Source organism: Nansenia antarctica (assembly GCF_963989245.1).
Source record: "Nansenia antarctica genome assembly, chromosome: 12".
Lineage (NCBI taxonomy): Eukaryota > Metazoa > Chordata > Actinopteri > Argentiniformes > Microstomatidae > Nansenia > Nansenia antarctica.
Genome location: NC_137682.1, coordinates 5,246,536 through 5,267,960, shown reverse-complemented (window position 1 = coordinate 5,267,960; position 21,425 = coordinate 5,246,536). Strand labels below are relative to the sequence as shown.

Here is a 21,425-nt window from a genome sequence, read left to right as displayed (position 1 = left end):
GGAAGGATATTGCGGATATTAATGCACATTTATTTATTTATTTTTCTCTTTGTTTTGACTTGTCCGTCAGACAAATGCAGGAGGAAGTCCACTTGTCCAGACATAAAATGTACTTGTCCCGGACAAGCAGACAAGCCTTAATGTCGAGCCCTGGCATTATGCAATAGTGTATTGAACCGTGGAAGGCTGTTGCACCCCTACTAGACAACATGGTTTTGATGTTCGTTCTACTAGACAACATGGTTTTGATGTTCGTTCTACTAGACAACATGGTTTTGATGTTCGTTCTACTAGACAACATGGTTTTGATGTTCGTTCTACTACACAACATGGTTTTGATGTTCGTTCTACTAGACAACATGGTTTTGATGTTCGTTCTACTAGACAACATGGTTTTGATGTTCGTTCCCAGTTTATGGAGACAGTTGTTCTTATTCCCAGTTGAGGGAGACAGCTGTATGTAGGAAGGATGGCAGAGAGGAGGAGGGGAGAGGATTTGAGTTTGTGCCTCATGTTACGGTCGGGCAAGTACCAATTCAGCGCAATGTTTTTTTTGTTATTTTTTACGATTTCTCCCATCAGTGGCGGGCTGCCGCTGTCTGCCTTGGCCGAACCTCTCTGCCTGTTGGGAATGACGTTGTTGTGGCTGAAGGCTCGCAGCCGAGGTTAGCAAAGTTAGATTATGAGAAAAATAGACGCAGAAACATATCCGTGGGTGGAGAACGATAACACAATACCAGCTATGTACTGCACTGTCTGCAGACAATTCCCGGGCATGTGAACTAGGGGTGGGACAAAATATTGATACGCCGATTTTCTTATCGTGGCCTCTTGCGATACAATGATCGATTCATGTCGCCAAATATCGATTTACTGTATATGCCGGTATGTTTTTCTGGCGGTTCGGCGTCGTAAAAATTCAAGCTTCAAACTCTGCCATGTAGTATTCGACAGAGATGTAGAAACGTAGATGCCTCAGTGGCCACTGCTGAATGTAGCCGCTATGCGTCTGACTGTCTATCATCTCAAACGAGGCTTCTATATATAATATAATATCTGGTATCCGCAGTGTAAAGTTGTAATTAGTCGCAACAAGGACAGTATTCAAGCGCCCAGGCTATGCCACAACACTTTGTATCCGTTTGCAAACTTTGTTTGAGAAAGCTGATAAAGTAGCATGTTATCTATTTAAAATGTGACAAACTAAGTCAAAGGAAATGCAACCTCGTGGAGAATTATAATGCGTCCATTGATACTTTGCGCTCTGTGCCAGATAATGCTACCATTGTGCCAGATAGTGCTACCATTGTGCCAGATAGTGCTACCATTGTGTTAACGTTAAGTGGGGTCATGGAATCGTGCATATGTTATTCATATCTTGCAGTAAGTTCTATGGTATCCCACTTGAAGTTGTAGGTAAATGTTCCACTGGTTTATCATAAAGAATTATCATAACGTTTATTATGCATCAGCTCTTTTTATGCAACCTACATTTACACAGATGAATAACGTATACATGCCATATCTCCAGCACTATTCTCCCTCTACACCAACAGCTGTGTCTCCCGCCACCCCTCGGTCAAGCTCCTGAAGTTTGCAGACGACACCACCCTGGTGGGCCTCATCTCCGGGGGGGACGAATCTGCCTACAGGGGTGAGATCGAGGGGCTGCAGAGCTGGTGCAGTTTAAACAATCTGGAGCTAAATGCTCTGAAAACAGTGGAGATGGTGGTGGACTTCCGAAGGAAAGCAGCCCTGCCCCCTCCCATCACGCTGGGAGGTACCCCGGTGGCCTCCGTGGAGTCATGCCGCTTTCTAGGCATGACCATCTCCCGGGACCTAAAGTGGGAGCAGAACACCGAGGCCCTCACAAAGAAGGCCCAGAAGAGGATGTTCTTCCTCCGGCAGCTGAGGAAACTCAGGCTGCCGAGGTCCATGATGGTCCAGTTCTACACGGCCATCATAGAGTCCATCCTCACCCACTCCATCATCACCTGGTTCCCTGCTGCAACGACCAAGGACAAGGCCAAGTTGCAGCGGGTGCTACGTTCAGCAGAGAGGGTGATCGGCTGTCCCTTGCCCTCCCTCAACTCCCTGCATGACACCAGGGCTCTGAGGAGGGCAAGGAAGATCATGGCAGACCCCTTCCACCCCGGCCACGGCCTCCTCACCCTGCTTCCCTCTGGAAGAAGGTTGCGGCTGCCTAAGGCACTGAAGGCCCGCCACAGGCTCAGCTTCTACCCCTCAGCCGCCAGGCTGATAAATGACTCTGGCTTCCCCCTCCCCCCCGCCCCCAAGTCTGCCCAGGACTGAACTGGACTCACTGTAAAAACTCTGCACTGCACTTTACTTTATACCGCAGTGCACTATCCAATGCACTGTTGTCTGTCCTGCGTTGTTGTTGTTGTGTTGTCCTGTTTTTTGACATGTGAAAAAAGTATAAACGCACTTGCTGTGGTGACAAAGCAAATTCCTATATGTGTAATGCATAGTGGCAATAAACGTTATCTCAATCTCAATCTCAATCTTGGATGCAGACGTAATGTAAGTGGAGAGGAGATTGATCGGCAGTTGACAATACTACCGAATGAATGAAAATGTATGAATTTCTATTATTTTACAGTACTGTCTCAATTATATTTGAACCATTTTATGGGTCTACCAGTAGGTGCATGCCCAGTGTACCTGAATACGCGGTTCCATGTGGCCAGAGATTCTTTTGCCAATTAACATGTAAACTGAATATTCCAGATGCTACAGCGCATATAAACACCTTATTCAGAACATTACATTAACCAGAATATTGACCTTAATCTGAATATGGTATGCATGTAGGCTAAACGTAGTCACTATGTGCTCACTTCAGCTTTGCTGAGACAAGATGAGAAACGACCAGCATCCGATTGGGAAACTATATGAAGGTCTGTTAAAGCGGCTGATTTCAAATCAATTCTAGTTGGATTTAGCAGTCATGTATGACACTCTAAATGAGTTATCCCTGCTCTCAGAATGTCTATTAATGCACAACATCAGTAACCTACGCAGACTGATCAACCATAGCATTCGTGGTGACAACAAAGCCCTGGACAGGCTCCAGTTCGTGCAGAACTCAGCTGCCAGGGTCCTCACCCACACCAAGCCCTGGCAGCACATCACCCCCACCCTCATTCACCTCCACTGGCTCCCGGTCAAGTCCCGCATCACATTCAAAATCCTCCTCCTCACCTACAAATCCCTTCACGCCTGCGCCCCCCAGTACCTAACTGACCTCCTCCCCCAGCATACCCCTTCCCGGAACCTGCGGTCCACAGACATGGGCCTGCTATCCACCCCCCCGCACCAACCTACGGACCTTTGGGGACAGAGCCTTCAGCGTGGCTGCTACTCTCTGGAACTCCCTACCCACAGTGATCCGCAACGCCCCCACCCTGGACTCCTTCAAACTAGCCCTCAAAACCCATCTGTTCTCCAAGGCATTTGGCCCCTAGTCATTGTTTTAGTTTTTGCTTGGTTTGTTTTCTGTTTTGTCTGTCCGTTTCATCCCCTTGTACAGCGTCCTTGGGTTTCTGAAAGGCGCTATATAAATTCAAGTTACTATTATTATTAACCGTAGCATTCATGACAACTGGCCACCAGCATATGTGGTTATGCCACCCGGTTTTGGAGAGGTGGAAATAAGTCAACTATGCAAACGATTCAGGCTGTCAACAGTTAACCAACGGATTCAGGGACTTTACCGAGAGCACTGGGGGGGATTCTACACCTGCTGAGCTCAGGCCTTTAATGAATTGCACTAGACTCACCCCATGCAGCACTGACTACAGAGTGCGAAAGGGAATTCAGCCAGATGAATTTAATAAATCACCCCAACCCGCACAAAGCTACTGATTGAACGGGTATCCGCCTTGATGTTCATCAAACTACATGGGCCGCCTGTAAGCCAGGGATCCGACAGGATATGTGACAACTTAAGCTGAGACGCCATCGCTCAGCTGAAGACAGGAGAACTGCTGAACCTGCTGCAACCGAATCTCGCAAGGATCCTGACCCATTGAGGCGTTTTCTTTGACTGACAACAAAAGTGAGTAACTGGTGGTTTTTAATCGAGGCAGCACCGTCTGATTTATACTACAGTAGCCTATATATATGTATACATGTTACGGTACATGTGGGAATACGGTACATGTGGGAAAACTAGGGTTAGGGTTAGGTGCTACGTCGACTTGGTACATGCTGGCGTGGCATGTCTAACCCTAACCGTAATCCTAACCCTAACACCGTAGCACCTAACCCTAGTTTTCCCACATGTACCGTAACATATATATAGTACACAAGTATACAGCTTTTACTTTAGCCCTAAAGTAAGCAACGGTTCTGTAAACCTACATTTGTGTGTGTGTGCGCATGCGTGATTTTTAAAATTGAGGCAGGCAGCGCCGCCTGCTTTTTTGCAATACAGTAGCTACAGTACAGTAGGCTTATCTGCCCATGATTTGAGTCTACGTGTGTGTGTGTGTGTGCGCACGCTACACCACCTGCTTTTTTAGCAGTGGCTAAAATAAGACTAAGCATAGTTTCTAGATCTGCCCATGATTTTAAGTAGGGATGTCCCGATCCGATACTGAGATCGGATATCGACCCGATATTGGTCCTGAATGCTGGATCGGAGATCGGACCAGAAAAAAAAAAGGCTCCGATCCGATCCTACTGTCATCCGCAGTCAAACTTATGTGTATAAGCGATGAGAGAATAAAAACAGTGAACAGAAACACGTGTCGCAGAAATCCTTCACGCAAGTCCTATATGCGCTTAAAATGCGCATAGCGCTTCACGCGAGTCCTATATGCGCTTAAAATGCGCATAGCGCTGCGCTGTGTGCTTCCGGTTTCATTACAAAGAGGTTAACCCTATGTGCCTGACGTCTAACAACATTCAAATTACTCTAACTTCATATTTTTTCGGATTTCAATGTATGACACATCATTTGAAAGCTTATGATCCGTAGTTCCAATCCACAACACGTCGCATTTGTTGCTTTAATAAAGGCTGGCAGTCTTTAATTTAACTGTTGTTGGTGTGGACTATATACTGGGGAGGTATTTGAATGAATGAATGAATGAATGGTCTTTATTGTCATTGCTACAGTACAGGTACCAAACAACGAAATTTAGGAGGGGTGGCTCCCCTGGTGTTAGGAAAAAATATTCAGGGGTCAAAAAATTTATACAAATATCGGATCGGTATCGGTATCGCCGATACCCGAAGCCCAGGTATCGGTATCGGTATCGGTAGTGAAAAAGTGGGATCGGGACATCCCTAATTTTAAGCCTACTTGTGTGTGAGTGAGAGTATCAGTTGAAGCTGAAGAGATTGGAGGCAGACATGGCTATTAAGAGGCGTCAAAACGTAGGTTTTGGTTAAGGGAAATAGCGATGGGATCTAACGCTGGTGGGCAGTGTTTCTCAGGTTTAGATGTGAGTAAAAACATTTCATTGGTCGGCTGTTTTCCGAGAGTCTTAGGCTGGACAGCTATGGTACAAAATGTGCGCATCGCTCTACTGCAAGCGTCGGTATTAGCGGCATGCATGTTTATGTTCTGCAATATTGTTATACTAGCCTAATTTAAGTATTAAGAGGGTTTAGAGAACGAATGGCATACAGAGATAGTTTTTATAAATGAAACCGTGTACTCTATCACCCCAGCATGGTGGTGAACGCACCGAGCCCGTTCGCAATGCTTTAGCCAAAACAGACCCAAGTAGCTATTACCACAGATGAAATCAATTCCTTTTTTTTTTTATCTTTAATTTTTTTGTGTATTTGGCAGTTTGATTTCGGGTAGGCCATAGCTAGACCACTGGTAAACATTGCAATTGGAAATGGCTGGACAGCTATACATGCGCGCACTGCTCTAATGCGTGCGCACATTTGTGAATGTCAGCACACATCAAATAATCGATTATTCGTTCATAGCACCCACCGATTATTCGAATACGGGAAAAAAATATATGCACATCCCTAGTATCATCCACCAAGAAGCCCTCTGTGCCAAGACAGTCCAGCATGATGGTGTGATGAACACAGTTGTGAAAACTGTCAACATAATTCGAGCACGAGGGCTCTACCAGAGAATTCTACCAGAGAATTCTACCAGAGAATTTCAAGCTTTCCTCTCTGATGTTGATGCTGCATACAGGGACATACTTTATCATTCTGATGTGCGCTGGCTTAGTCCATGCTGCGGCGGTTTTATTCCCTGAGTTTTTGAAAGAGAAGGACCAACCACATGAATTGAGTGATGGTATTTCTAGTTGATCTTCATCTTAACACACCGAAGAGCCTGCAAGGCAAAGACCAGCTTGTACCACAACATTATGCACACATGAAAGCTTTCTGTGTGAAGCATCAGCTCTTTGAGACACAACTAGGCCTACACAACATCAATGTTGCGCACTCTCCCACGCTGTCCCGAAATCAAATGTGCTTTTCCAAAGGCCAACCTTTCTGCTAAAAAGGAGGAATACGTGTCTGTGATGACATCTCTTATGAACAAATTCAGTCAGCGCTTCAGAGAGTTTTCAGTCATTGAGAAAGAAATCAAGCTGTTCTTGACTCCCTTCCTGATGGATGCAAAAGTGGAAGAGAGTCTGCAATTGGAACTTATTGAAATGCAGTGTGATCAAAGAATGATGAGTCTATTCGGCTCAACATACATGTATGTGAGCAAACGTTTTCTCTCTTAACTCTGAACAAAAGCAGATTGAGAACCAAACCGACCGACAGCCATCTCTGATGTCCTTCGCATCTCAACCACCAAACTTTACTTCTGACCTGCCAGCCATCCTTCAGTCCAAAGCGCAGCATCACTGCTCCCACTGAGTGCAATGCCGTTCCCATTATAGGTGAGTTGAAATATATTACACAGTATTCATGTGTTCATTCACAAGCCCAATTACTTAATAATAGCCAATTTAAGTCGCTGGCACATCAACTAACGTTTGTTCGAAAATGTTAACAACCCCAGCAATAACTTATTTGCATAACTAACTTAAATATCCCCTTGTCCCCTTATTTTCCCCCTTTATACAGGACTGTGAAGGGGGGATCACCATCCTGACTAAGAAGTAGTCAGAGGGCTGCTGTTTTGAGAATGATCTGCCAACCCTTTTTGTAGCAAAATAAATGAAAAACCCATTAATGGAAAGTTGTGATGTAGCCAGGCTGTTTCCTTTCTTTAAGCATATTCAATTTTCAAGCAATAATGTACTTACATTTGACTGATGATGTTGTTAACTTTAACACACTAGAGGTGGGGGGCGACATACATACCTCACCTCTAAGTGAGTGGCCCAGCCTTTCCTATAGCTATTTTCCTGAAAGTGTCCCTCAGTTATTAAAAGAGTTTGGAATGGACACCCCTGATCTATGTAAGGCAATAATTAAATCATGCCTTAGTTGCCTAGAGATCACATCATCACATAGCTTAACCTCTTCTCATCCACCTCATTTTTCTGGTTTTTTCTGCTCGAAATGACATGCCCACAGTGAATATAGAATATCTCCACAATCACAAGGGCCTTCATAATGATCTTGGTATCAAATGAAAGCTAACACCTGTGGGGTGAACTGTAGAAGTGTCAGAATCAAAATCTATGTTACCGTGTCAGAGTAAATAGAGCTAGAACATTATAAAACAGCTCGTTTTGAGCTAGTCTAGTAGAGACAGGGTGAGGTGATAGGAAAGGAAAGCAAGCTGGAAAGAATGCCAGCTAGCTTACCTAGCATAGGTAGCTTTCGTCACGTAGCTAGCTTAGGTTAGGTTCCCCCACCAACATCATTCAATCGTGTGTAACCAGAGGTTAGGGTCATTAATGGTGGTAAAGCTAAGCACCATCTGCCTTTTTGCGATATTGGCCTGGCTCCTGGCTAGCATTTCAAGATGTTTGCACCTCTTGAAATTGGGGTTTCTCTGTCGTTGAGTCCTCCATCCATCTCGCAATGCTTGTCTGGGCTAACTACAAGGAAACATAACGGTCCCTTAATCGCTTAGAGACTGTATATAAAAGGCATAACGTGACGTTAGAATGATAAGGTTCTATCTCCATTTTTGTCAAAATCGAGTTTTTTACATAATCTGATCCATTAGGTGTTTATTAATGCCTGTGTGGTGTTATTTTTTAAATGTTGACATTTTTGAGTTAGTAATTCATCAAATACAAAGGTTCCATCTCACAAAACATAATGGAATGTAAAAACTTTGACGCTCAATATCTCTGAACTGCCCTAAACGTAGAACATTATAATTCTAACGTCACGATATGGCAGGTATTTCGCAATGGTAAAAACTAAAAAGACAGCTGTAACCATAACCAGCAAATATCTTATGAGTTTACAACGCAGCGTTAACTTACAACGCAATTGAATACAAAACCTAACCAAAACACCACTAATAACACCTATAAATACTAAATAAAAAGTTATCTTACCGACCTGGTTAAGCGACAATCTGAGAGAGAAGAGAGACGATTGGTAGAACTTGTGTTCTGCTCGAGCTCCAGGCAGCAGAGTGAGTTAGCAAGCTACTCTGAGATGGAACCTTTGTATTTTATTAATTACTAACTAAAAAATGTCTACATTTTTAAAATAACACCACACAGGCATTAATAAACACCTAATGGATCAGATTATGTATATAAAATAAAATAAAACTCAATTTGGACAAAAATGGAGATAGAACCTTATCATTCTAACGTCACGACCAAGCGTCGCGAGCGAGCAGAGCGAGTTAGCAGCTATCGTGCTACGTACAGTCCTCGAGCCTGGGCTTCTTTCGCTGCTAAGATCCAGTGTGGGGCCTTCCAAGATACACACGCAATCATCACAACCCCAAGGCTGGATGGAAGCGATGACTGCCTGCGTGATGCATTAATCGATACTTAGTAGTTTAAGAAACATGCATTACAAATTACAACAACTACTGAAATGTGATGGGTTATAGCTACACAGTCACGCAAGAAAGCAGCAGCTTTCAGGTGGTCTTCTCAAATCGTAGCTACCGAAAACCCGATATCACTAGGGAAAGGTTGACATTCTGGAGAGAATGTAACTGGCTAGACAATTAGATACAAAAACACACGTATCGGTCGTTACCTTGTCTTCTCAATGTTTAGTCCCGGGGTTTAGGAAACGGGAAAAGGTCTAAAATTAGTTTAGTAGTCGGCAACGCGACCGTGATCCCCCTCCTTTCCCGACCATCATGTTCCGCTAATCCGAGAGAAGCCTTACGAGCACAATATGTATGTCTCTCTCTCTCCCCTCCCTCTCTCTCTCCCCTCCCTCTCTCTCTCTCTCTCTCTCTCTCTCGCTCTCTCTCTCTCTCCCCTCCCTCTCTCTCTCTCCCCGCCCTCTCTCTCTCTCTCTCTCTCTCTCTCTCTCTCTCTCTCTCTCTCTCTCTCTCTCTCTCTCTCTCCCTCTCTCTCTCTCTCTCTCTCTCTCTCCCTCTCTCTCTCTCTCTTGCTGTAAGGCCAACGAGCAACAGTAGATACACCAGTCACATGTTTTCTCTGTTGAATTTACGACGTCCAGTTGTTCAAATGAGATGAATGCACCTTTTCATTTGTTCAAAACCTTCACGTGGCCCTTTATTCAGTGGGTGGGGGTGCAGTGCTATGCCATGTTGTTTGCAGGCAGCATGCTTTATGTACCCAATGCAAAATGGTCACATCAAAATCCCTTCATTGTCCATCTCTCCTGCTTTCAAAGTTCTATCTCTCCATAGAGAGATAGCACAACAATAGAGATTAATGTATTTGTTGTATTGCCCGTCTACTCAACTGCATGCATGTTTTTTTGCATTGTATGCACATTGGGTGATGGTAGGGCCCATAGTGAAAGTGCTGTTGTTCCAGCAGTGGAGAATTCACCTCTTCTAAACATGTCATTTCAAGTGGTTATGCAATGATGGCCATAGGAGTTTACACTTTAGTTCTAGCTTACATAACGATACTACCGGTCAAAAGCGTTATAACACCTCAAGTTTTCCAGTTTTTATTGAAATGTTGCTAAAATGCAAAAATGACATCAACAAATGACTCAGTTAATTGAGTGGAGTCCATCTTAATGCAAGGATAATAATTTATGTAATGTTATTAATATCTTTTCGTTTGGTAGGGTGTCTGATTTGCATAGGAATCAGTTACACACTGTGGATCAGGTTGTCGTTACAAACTGAGCAAATGGAGTGGAACAAAACTGCTCAGGAAAGTGACCCTGAGGCCTGGGGAGACTTACAAACATCTACAAAGTCCAATGGTCGAGAGAGAAAAGCACAGTCGATGGGACAACATCATCTCAGTCACTGTACAAAATACTGGAAAATAATCTGTCTCATGTCCATAATTGTGTTTGCAACAATGTGATACAGCAAAGAAAGTGGCTGGAAATGTGTTTATTTGGTTTTACTACAAAGTATTAAGTTTAGTACAAATCCAGCACATGCATGCAATGCAGTTTTCACATCATCTCTCGTGTGAAGAATAGTGGTAATCATGTTATGGGTATGTTTGTCACCGGCAGGGACTGGAGAGTTTGTCAGGATCAAGAGAAAATTATGAAATTTGCTGAGTTGGTAGTGACATCCTAATCTACACAGTGTGTAATTGATTCCTATGCAAATCAGAGACCCTATAAAAACAAAGATATTAATTCCAAAATTACATAAACTATACTTGCATTAAGATGGACTCAATTCAACTTGTTTATTTATTTTTTGTACATATTTTATTGGCATTTTAGTAATCATCACAAATCAATTCAACTTATTGAAAAGCAAAAATGTCAATAAAAACTAGACAAATGGAAGTGTTTGTATGTAAAGGCCAGCAGTAGTGTATTTAGATTAGATAACCATTCAATCTGGGGTGTGGTCAAAAACCACAACAGTGTGGTCAAAACATGGTTGGGGCTTTCTGAAAGTACATCCAGGTTTCCTGCTCACACTTCCTCTTTGTAAACTCTGTTTAGAAGAGATTCAAAATGTTCCTGGTTAGCAAGTTACAATACACAGGCCTGCTCAGACTTCCCACTTTCATACAGTTCCAGCATCATCTTCAGATATTAGGTGTTCGTCTACATTTATACATTTTTGGGGGGCATTTAGCAGACACCTTATTCCAAAGCGACTTACAATCAATACATTTGAATACTAAGCATGTGAATCATCGATCCATCAGTCGTAGGGTTAGTCGTAGCAGGAAGAGTAATCCAGCTCAGGCCCGGGGCCATTGATAGAAGGAAAAACCTTCTCCTATCACCTTCTTCTAAAGGTCTTCTTCTTTTTTTTTTTTTTTTTACACTGGAAAAACAGAGAAACAGTACAAGGGGGGCAATAGAAGTTCTTAGGGACTCAGTAGAGGGGAAAGCGGGTGTCTTTAGGAGACGCAGTGCTGAGGGACATAAGATGTCTCAGGAGGAGCAGTTAAGGAGATCAGAGAGTCATCAGCAGTCATCATGAGTGGTCGCTTCTATCAGAGCTCGGGCGCAACGGCGAGGATTATACCACATTTTCTTCTGTTCCTTCTATGGATTACGGATTTGTACATCAAATCACCACAGAACTTGCATCTTATGGAGAGGGAGTCAAACTTTGTTGGAAAAGGTGAGACACATAGCGACTTTTATCTCCACGCCGCAAAGAAATGTTTGGGCTTCGGAGCAACAGCCATCCACACGACGTTGACTGCGGACCGGACGAGAGGAAACAAGCCCCCGACAGGTAGGATGGACCGAAGAACCGTGATATGGCTCTATCTACTGCTCTCGGGAGACATCCAGCTGAATCCCGGACCAGTCGCAACCAGGCGGGCTTCGCGTTTAGCCAGAGAACAACTATATATTTCCCAGGCAAATGCTACGAGCATAAACATTGACGCCATTGTCGACAAACCGGTTAGTTTGCCGGCAACAGCAGACTTCCAGGATTCAGACGTGGCTAGCAAAACAATGGGTAGATATGCTAATAACATTACCCCCCCACCTATCTTCCACCAGCTAGCCAGGGAACACAGAGGCCTCCCCCACCCAGTGACGAACCCCCCCCCACCACCCGGTGACGAACACAGAGGCCTCCCCCACCCGGTGACGAACCCCCCCCTCCCCCCTCCCTCCCCCACCCGACGACGACCCCCCCCTTCTCCACCCGGAGACTCTACGACGAAACCGTTGAACAATGGGCGCCCCCCCCCCACCCCCCAATCCTCAACGTGACGATGACCAAAATGGTGGTGACTATTTCCAAGTCAAAGACATAAACTCTCTATTTGGACACAGCAGTAAGGGCCTGCATATTGTTCACCTTAATGTGAACAGTCTTGTGCCTAAACTGGACCAAATCAGAGAAATGTTCCATGACAGCAAGGTTCATATTTTGAGCTTCTCTGAGACCAAGTTTGATGAATCCATCAAAGACCCAGAGATTGAAATAGTTAACTACACAGTCATCAGAAACGACAGGAACAGGTATGGGGGTGGTGTCTGCATGTACATTCACAACGATATTATCTTTAACACCCGTGATGACCTGAATCATGACAAATTAGAATCTGTTTGGGTTGAAATTATCTTTAACAAAGCAAAACCGATGCTGGTTGGTACGATCTACAGACCTCCCGATCAGAGTGATTTCTATGATATTCTTGAGGGGTGCATGGATGACGTTGACTGTGTGGAAAAGATTCTTATTGGAGATTTGAACACGGACATGCTCAGAAATGAAGCATCCGTTTTCAAATCCTTCACTAGGTTTTCTGAATTACACGGTCTCCGTCAACAAATTACCAAACCCACTAGGGTGTGTATTTCTACTCAAACCACCATAGATCTCATTCTAACATCGGATGAGTCCAAAATCTCCAAGAGTGGGGTTATTGTATGTGGGCTAAGTGATCATTACATGATCTTTTGCACTCGTAAAAAACAAAAACCCAAGGCTGGCGGTCATAAAACTGTAACCAGTAGATCCCTTAAATCCTATTCTAGTGAGGCCTTAAACCATAAACTGGAGAAGCAAGACTGGTTTGATGAACTAAAATGCACACAGGTTGAAGAGGCATGGCTAGGTTTCAAAACCAAATTCCTAAATATTATTGACAGTATAGCCCCCATGAGAACCACCAGGGTTAAAACCCGATCGGAACCATGGATGAATTCGGACATTCTAAATGCTATGAAAGTCAGAGACCTAAAATGCTCTGAAGTTCAAAAATGCAAATCAAAATTAGTGAAACACTTAAACGAAGATCACAAAACCCACTTTGAGAAAATTAAAAAACAATGCAACAAACTATGCAATCAGGTAATTACCATGACCAAATCTGCTAAGAAAGAATACCTCGATAACAAAATCGAAGAAAACTTAAACAAACCACGTGACCTTTGGAAGCTACTTAATAGCCAACTAGGTTGCAGTCAAAAACTCAAAACCAGGTCTACAAACATCAGCATAAAATCTGGTGATTCTCTCCTTACAGACAAGCTGGATGTGGCTAAGTGCTTAAACACTTTCTTTACAACCATAGCCACTAAATTAGTTAACAACCTACCACCCCACTCAGGGCGTTATGGTGTAGAGCACATCCGTGAGTTCTACAATAAACTGGGTGTACGCAATGATGATTTTAAACTCTCCATGGTGTCAAACGATGAGGTGTTTAAAAAGCTAGGCGCTCTACACTCAGAAAAGGCCACGGGCCATGACAATATTCCAGCCAGATTTCTAAAAGACTCAGCTGCCTCCATTACCCCAATCATCACCCACATAATAAACCTCTCCATCAAACAGGGACACGTCCCCCTTGACTTTAAAATAGCAAGGGTAACCCCACTGTATAAAAAAGGAAGCAAATTAGACCCAGGCAACTACCGACCTGTTTCTATTCTTAATTCCATCTCGAAACTTATGGAAAAAATAGTTTATGAACAGGTCGATAGGTACCTTACCGAAAAAAAGCTGATGTATGAATTTCAATCAGGATTCAGAACATCCCATTCCACTGACACATGCCTTCTCTATTTGAACGACCACATCAACCATGAGGTGGACTCGGGCAAGTACTGCGGCATGGTCATGCTGGACCTCCAGAAGGCCTTCGACACAGTAGATCACCACATATTGTTAGATAAACTGAAAGCAATTGGGTTCGATAGAACATCGGTGAGCTGGATGCAATCATACTTAGAGGGGAGGGAACAGGTGGTTAGTGTGAACGGAACACTGTCCCCCCCCCTCCCAGTGACCTGCGGCGTTCCACAAGGAAGCATTTTGGGACCTTTACTGTTCCTAATATATGTGAATGACATGTCATCAGCATGTGATTGCAATTTGTTCCTGTTCGCGGATGACTCGGCTCTGCTGGTCTCTGACAGGGACATATTGCAGGTGGAAAAAGCGCTAAGCACTGAACTGAGTAGAATCTGCATCTGGCTAGCTGACAATAAACTATCAATACACCTAGGTAAAACTGAAACCATCCTATACGGATCCCCATCTAAACTCAGAAAGGCTGAAAATTTTAAAATAAAAGTGGGTAACATTAATATCACAAGAAAAGAGGATATTACATACCTGGGCTCCATCTTAGAGGCAAATCTTTCCGGAGATAAAATGGCAGCAAAAGTAATCAAAAAAGTGAACCATAGAACTAGATTCCTGTACAGGATATCCTCACTTGTCAGTAAAAACACACTGAGGACCCTATCAGGAGCTCTCATTCAATGTCACTTCGACTATGCCGTAACATCATGGTACTATAGAACCACAAAGGCCCATAAAACAAGACTCCAGACAGCCCAAAATAAACTGGTTAGGCTTCTGCTAGGCCTCAACCCTAGGACACATCTAACCGCTGCTCATTTTTTGAGCCTTGATTGGCTACGAGTAGTTGACAGAGTGCAGCAGCTTGCACTGGGCCTGGTCTTCAAGATACGCTACACCACAAAGACACCCAAGTACCTGTCAACATACTTCCAAAAAGTGAACAACGTCCACACATACAACACCAGAGGAAGCTCCACGAACCACGTTCAACCGCGTTGCACCACAAACAAGGGGTTAAACTCGTTTGCTAACTATGCAGTAAAAATGTGGAACGCCCTTCCTATAATCTTAAAGGAGTGCAAAACAATGCCCACCTTCAAAACCACTCTCAAAAAACATTTACAGGAGGCTGCAATCCGTAACTGGACCCTCTAAATCAAAAATCAGATTAAAAGACCCGAACTACCCACTGTACATACTTTGTGTTTTGTCCCCCGCCCCCACCTGTGGTGTATGTCCCCACCTGTCCTACCCGCTGTACATACCTTATGTTTTGTTGTATTGTTCTTCCCATGATGGATGTGTGTTTATCTTGTAGATAGTAATAGTTATTTGTCTGTATTATCATGTAGATAGTACTAGCTTTTTTGTCTGTCTTACATGTAACGATGAATTGAGAATCAAGGACCCCAATTGAAATAAGCCAGTGGCTTTCTTGGGTTTTTATCCTGTTAGTTGACCTTGTATGTAATATGTACTTTCATGTACCTACTTCTGCAAATCTTCTAATAAAGTTTTCAATCAATCAATCAATCAAAAGGTGTAATATCTTCAGATATTAGGTGTTCGTCTGCTACTACCTTGGACATACATTTGAACTTTCTGTAGGGTTAGAGTTAGGGTTAGGATTACTGTGTTGTAACAGCTATTGTTATTCACAATATTTATTTAGTTTTAGTTTTAAAAAAATGTACTGTGTACGTAGTAATTTCTCCATGCTGGCTCTCATCTTCATGATGTAATGGATGTACTGTCTATTTATTTCACTAGGTAGACTCTTTCTCATTTCAACACTTTGTCTCTGTGGCAATAAAGTGTGTGTGTACAGTAACTCCCTGTGTAGCCTCTAGCCATCTGTACCAGCTACGCAAACAGAAAACATTTTTTCATATTTTTTTGAGAGTTTGAGAAGGGATACAATAATATCACTCTATGGGAGGGTCTTCTACAGACAGATACTCCCGACAAATCACACTTGGGTAAGTTTGGGTAGGTGGGGTTCAGAATGAGATGAAGGAATCAGAGCCAGAGGCTCAGCAGAATAACCATAGCTGGTTTCCTGCATGTGCTCTTCCCTCCTGTACCGTCTATCGGACAAGGAAGCCAGTTATTGAGTAGACGGTTAGCCAATAGCGTATGTTCTTTGAAGGAGCAGCAACATCACAGGCAGGCAGATTGTAGAAGCTCAGCAGATCTATAGTAGTACTCACTTCCTAGGATTACTCTCTTAATTCAATTTCCCCTCTAGCCAAGTCTTGCATGTGGCATGGGACCTTTTGGGACGAGGGCCAAGATGGGGCCCTCTTATGTATGTGACAATATCGCACACTGATCTATTAATATTGAATTAACCAGGAAACACGATCCGCACACCCACTGTTTTCCATCTGGACCAGGAGATTAGGGGGAGGATGAAGTATTTATACGTCGACACACATACACTCGATTGTTCGACATCATGTCAACATCAGAGTTGCCCTCATGGGAATCAATGTACAAAAGTGACACTGCCATTTGCTCAGTTATCATTCATAAAAAAAGACTCCATGTCCATAGATCCCAAAGAGTTTGCGATCAATGTTCAGTATGAAAGTGCTTCGATGAAATGGAATGTATTGTTTAAAGCTTTCCATCCAGTACCGTTGTTGTTTCGTTACGTTTGATGTTGTTCCTTTACATTTTCATCTATCGAATAACTCCTTAGCAGGAATAGGGGACCAACGTGTAGCCTAACTATAAGCAAGCATTGAGACCATTTGTGTGCTGCAATTGAAGTCCATTTGCATCTGAGAAGATTCACTTGCAAACCTAGAAGCAACCTTCATAAATTCCTTTACATTAAATTCAATTACTGGACATGGGGCATTCTTGAGTTGAGCAGCGTTTGGCCCGGAGGCCTCATGATCCCTACCCCTGTTCTTAACACTAGAACAGCCACGAGGGGTCATTTGAGTACACTCACTGTGAGTAAAAGAAAAGTGTTCTATCTTTGCACTCGATCAAATTTCAGGACCCTCCTTTCATGACTTTTCCTAGATATGTGCGTCGTTCTACCACCCCAGTATCCTTACATTTTCAAAATCACATCAGGATAAGCTAGTATGAAGCTATTTTGCCGTTTCGGTGTAGGAAGCAGGCTGATTTACAGAGGCGGCTCTTTTAGTAGGTAAAAAAAAAGGCACGGCTGTTCTAGTGTTGTTAAGCACATTATCTTGTTGCCAGAGCATCATATAGAGTAGCCCTCTATGTTTACTTTTCACTTAGCAATTAGTAGGATGCAGAATTCTTTTTTAGACTGACCTGGGAATAGTGTAATATAGAGTTCTTGAGTGACACCTTGGTGTCTCGTTGACTCTCTTCTGTGACTATCTCCTATCAGAGTGATAGCAGCGATGTTATCTTTTCTATGGGTAGGATTAGCTTCTTCTTCGGCGTATGGGTCGTTGTTTCCTCTCCACTCCACCAGGCTCGGGGCCGAGGGGCTACCCTTTTACCACCCCGAGACCTGGTTGAGGGGCTCAGGGATTAGCTAATATTCACCAACACCAGATTACATGCTTAAGTAGAAACCTCTCTAGGGGATTTAAATGGCAAGAGATGCATTTGGGTTACTGGAACATGGAAAGGTATTTAGATTCAGCCTGTAATGTGCTAGTGTTACCCCCCCCCCCCCCACCTCCCCCTGTAGAATGGAAACTTAGTCTTGGAGCATTATTTTCCAATGCCTTAAATAATTGATCCCAGTGTCCTCTGAATCATATATGAGGAGTGTACTCTTTGATGGTGTGACTTTGCCCAGGCAGCGGAGAATAAGAGTACAGTGATAGGCTGTGAGTCACATAGCCTTTCTCAAGAACATAATGTTAACAGCACAACTAACTACAGCCAGCCATTCAGCAGACCCTCAAGGAGAAGCTGAAAGTATAACGCTGTGTGTTTTTGCCAAATCTGACAAAAAAGCTTTTTTTCTCTCTCAGACATTTGGGGCCAAGTCCTCTCAGCTGATGATACACATTTGTCTCAGGGCAATGATGGGTTTGAGTGCTTTCTTCAATAACATAAAGCTCCTTTATGTTTCCTACAATCAACATCTCAGAGGACTTGGAGGTTCGTGCATGATCCTTCTGGCCATAACCGTCCATTGAGCAGCTATATGTTTTTCTTTTTTCATTAAAGGAGAGTGGAATCCTACGGAGCCCCCCTGGGGTCACATGGTAGAAAAAAAATATTTGATGTGTGAATCCGTTCCCTCGGTTTTGTAATTCGTTCCCTCGGTTTAGTAATTCGTTAGGGTTATGGTTAGGGTTAGGGTTAGGGTTAGGGTTAGGGTTAGGGTTAGGCCCTACGAGCCAGAACGATCGCAAAAAGTATTGCCAGACCCTTATGACAGTGGCCTTTTTTGAATTGCCTGTAAATCCACACTGGTTAACGAATAACAGGAAAAACTGCAAAGGTTCAGCTAACTGTTTTGTTTATGTACATGAGGACATCGAGTCCCAGATCAGACAGATCTGCGAGCCTTCATCTAGAATAAAGAGGTGCAGCTTCCTGATAGCTGACAGAGAACCAGGAATAAGTGGCTTATTAAACCAGGTACAAAGCAGTTTGCTTGGGATTCAGTCAGATTCAGGATTGGGTTTAGGTTTCTCAATTGATAGTTTGAACATCTGCACATTGCCTTTTTGACATTTGAGTCTGCATTGATACTTAGCCAAAGTGAGTTACAAATCAACTATACCAGTCATGGTAAGTAAAGACTTCATTAAGAACAAGCCTTCGGCAGGGAGATTTAAGAAATGAGTTCCGGTGCTGTTAGGGGTGGTGAGGTCACCGTCTGAGGTGGAGGAGGAGCCCAGGTGTACCCTAAAGTGATGAGTTTTTAGTCTTTGCCGGAGTGGGCACTTCAACACTTCAACTTTCATGAACATAAAAAAAAAACAAAAAAAAAACACTGTCTTCTTCAACAACATCAGCAGTAGCTGCATATATATACTAACTTAAATTGGTGCTATCAAAGCACATAATGATTGACATCACTAAGAGCCAATGAAATTGAGGAGGCACACGGGATGGCCAATCTGATCGCAATCTGATCGCTTCTCGAAAACGTTCACGTCTTTACTGATTGACAGCACTCAACACCCAATGGGCGTTGGGGGGGCACACAAGGGGGCCAATCAGATCAGATACACGGTGCACGGTAGCTCTGACCCTGCCTGGTTCCCCCTGCTTGGATGGGAATGTAGATTGTGTATTGGCAGACGCAGTGTCTTAAGAGATGATAAAACAACAGAATGACACAATAAAATAAATAGAAATAAGAAGGCAGTGACACAGCAGCATCCCAAAGGAATTAAACTAAATAGGACAAACTGCAAGCAATATAGCTCAAAATGAAACCACAGACTATGAAGGAGATCAGACGAACAACACAGAAATGTTCTATGAGCGAGGCCTTGCTAGATAAGAATACATTGCCACAACACTATAAATTACACAATGGAACTGCACAAAAGACAGGCAATACACAACACAAGAACAACATGCTGTGTTTATCCATAGGAGAGATGAGAGAGAGAGAGAGAGAGAGAGAGAGAGAGAGAGAGAGAGAGAGAGGCAAGGCCAGGCTTAGTTTGTGACATCATAATCTAAACATCCCTTTCCCCTGGTTTAGTTGTTGACGGTTTAGTTGCAGGATTTGTATTATGCTATTATTAAGGTCTCCGCACTGCTATTGTCAGCTTATAGTATAATAGGTGTACTCACCACAACAGAGGTGTTGTTAGGGAGGGGGTAGCAGAGTTTTTGGTTGAGGGGTGGGGGTGGGGGCTTGGGGCTTGCGCTGAATCGATGATGATGTGCTAAATCAAACGGGGGGTTAGAGCCCCAGATGCCCAGCCCTTACGACGTCACTGCGCCACAAGTAGGTTTACATTTGTACATTTTTGGCATTTAGCAGACGCCTTATTCCAAAGCGACTTACAATCAATACATTTGAATACTAAGCAAGTGAATCATCAATCCACCAGTCGTAGCAGGAAGAGTAATCCAGCTCAGGCCCGGGGCCATTGATAGAAGGAAAAACCTTCTCCTAGTAGGTAAAGTAATTGTAGGCAAAAACAAACAGTAAATATAAGTGAAATGTGACAAAAATGGGAATAAACTTTCAGAAAACATTTGAGGCTAACATTACTGGTTAGTAATTACTGTAGCTGCAATGTCAGGTTTTTATCGCTAGCGACTTGGATAGTTTTGGCAGTGTGAAAAACTGATTAGTGAGTAAAGTTTTGCACAGTAGCAGGGAAATAGTACTTTAACTGAATATATTATCCACCTTCAGTGACAGTCACACCAGAGAGTTGTTTTGTGCAGGGGAGGCAGGTGGAAATCTGTGGATGGGTTTAACACACACGTGTTTGATACCATTCTATTCCATGCATTGAAATGAGTCTTCCGGTTTCTACCTCCACTGGTATAAATAATGGTACTCTGTCCACACTGATCTGTTGTCAGGTGACACGGGTTGTGCATGAATGACGTCACCTGTTTGAGACAATGCAATCACACTGGTATTCAGTAAATGATAAAACGGGGGGCTACCTATGCACCATACTTGGTATACACTCTAGACAGTGTGCAAGAATGCAATTTGGAACACCATCGGTATCTTGCAATAATGGAATTTGGTTGACAGCCGTGGTATACTGTATTTACTGGAAACCCTTGGCAAATGCCTCATTCAGTTCCATTTGAATTATCACTGTGCTCATTGACAGCAATCATCATCACGCCATGCCTCAAAATGCCCAGACTACCTTTCCACGGAAAACAACCTTCATCCGGGAAGGGGAGAAACAGCGGACCAAGCCATCACCTCCAGACTCAGGCCCACTGAACGCAGCCCGGGATTGGGAAATGCGGGTAGACCTCAGTCAGAGGCTCACCTTCCCACCCGAAATTGCAGTGACCAACCTGCGCCCAGACCTAGTCCTCTGGTCCAAGTCCTGCCGGCGTGTCTTCATCGTAGAACTGACGGTCCCATGGGAGGAGGCCATCGATGAGGCATTCGAATGGAAGAGGCTGCGGTATGCCAACTTAGCAGTCGAAGCAGAGGGGCGGGGCTGGAACGTGAAGGTGTGGCCAGTGGAGGTGGGCTGCAGAGGCTTTGTAGCCAGCTCCACCACAAGGCTCCTGAGGGCAGTAGGGATCAGAGGACTGGCCCAACGGAAGGCAATCAGAGAACTGTCCACTGCAGCAGAACGGAGCAGTCACTGGCTGTGGCTGAAACGTAGGGACCCAACATGGGCTCCCAAATGACCACGTGGTGCCACCG

At 43.7% G+C, this 21,425-nt stretch overlaps 1 protein-coding gene across 3 annotated transcripts in view; it reads right to left on the bottom strand.

The window, feature by feature from the left end:
- The window catches only part of st3gal3b (ST3 beta-galactoside alpha-2,3-sialyltransferase 3b), a 58,890-nt gene extending 49,616 nt beyond the window's left edge, over nucleotides 1-9,274 (bottom strand). For all 3 annotated transcript variants that reach the window (XM_080543714.1, XM_080543715.1, XM_080543716.1), the window contains exon 1: nucleotides 9,151-9,274. The gene's annotated coding sequence lies outside the window, so the exon portion shown is untranslated. The remainder of the gene's footprint in view (nucleotides 1-9,150) is intronic.
- Nucleotides 9,275-21,425: the final 12,151 nt, after the last annotated feature.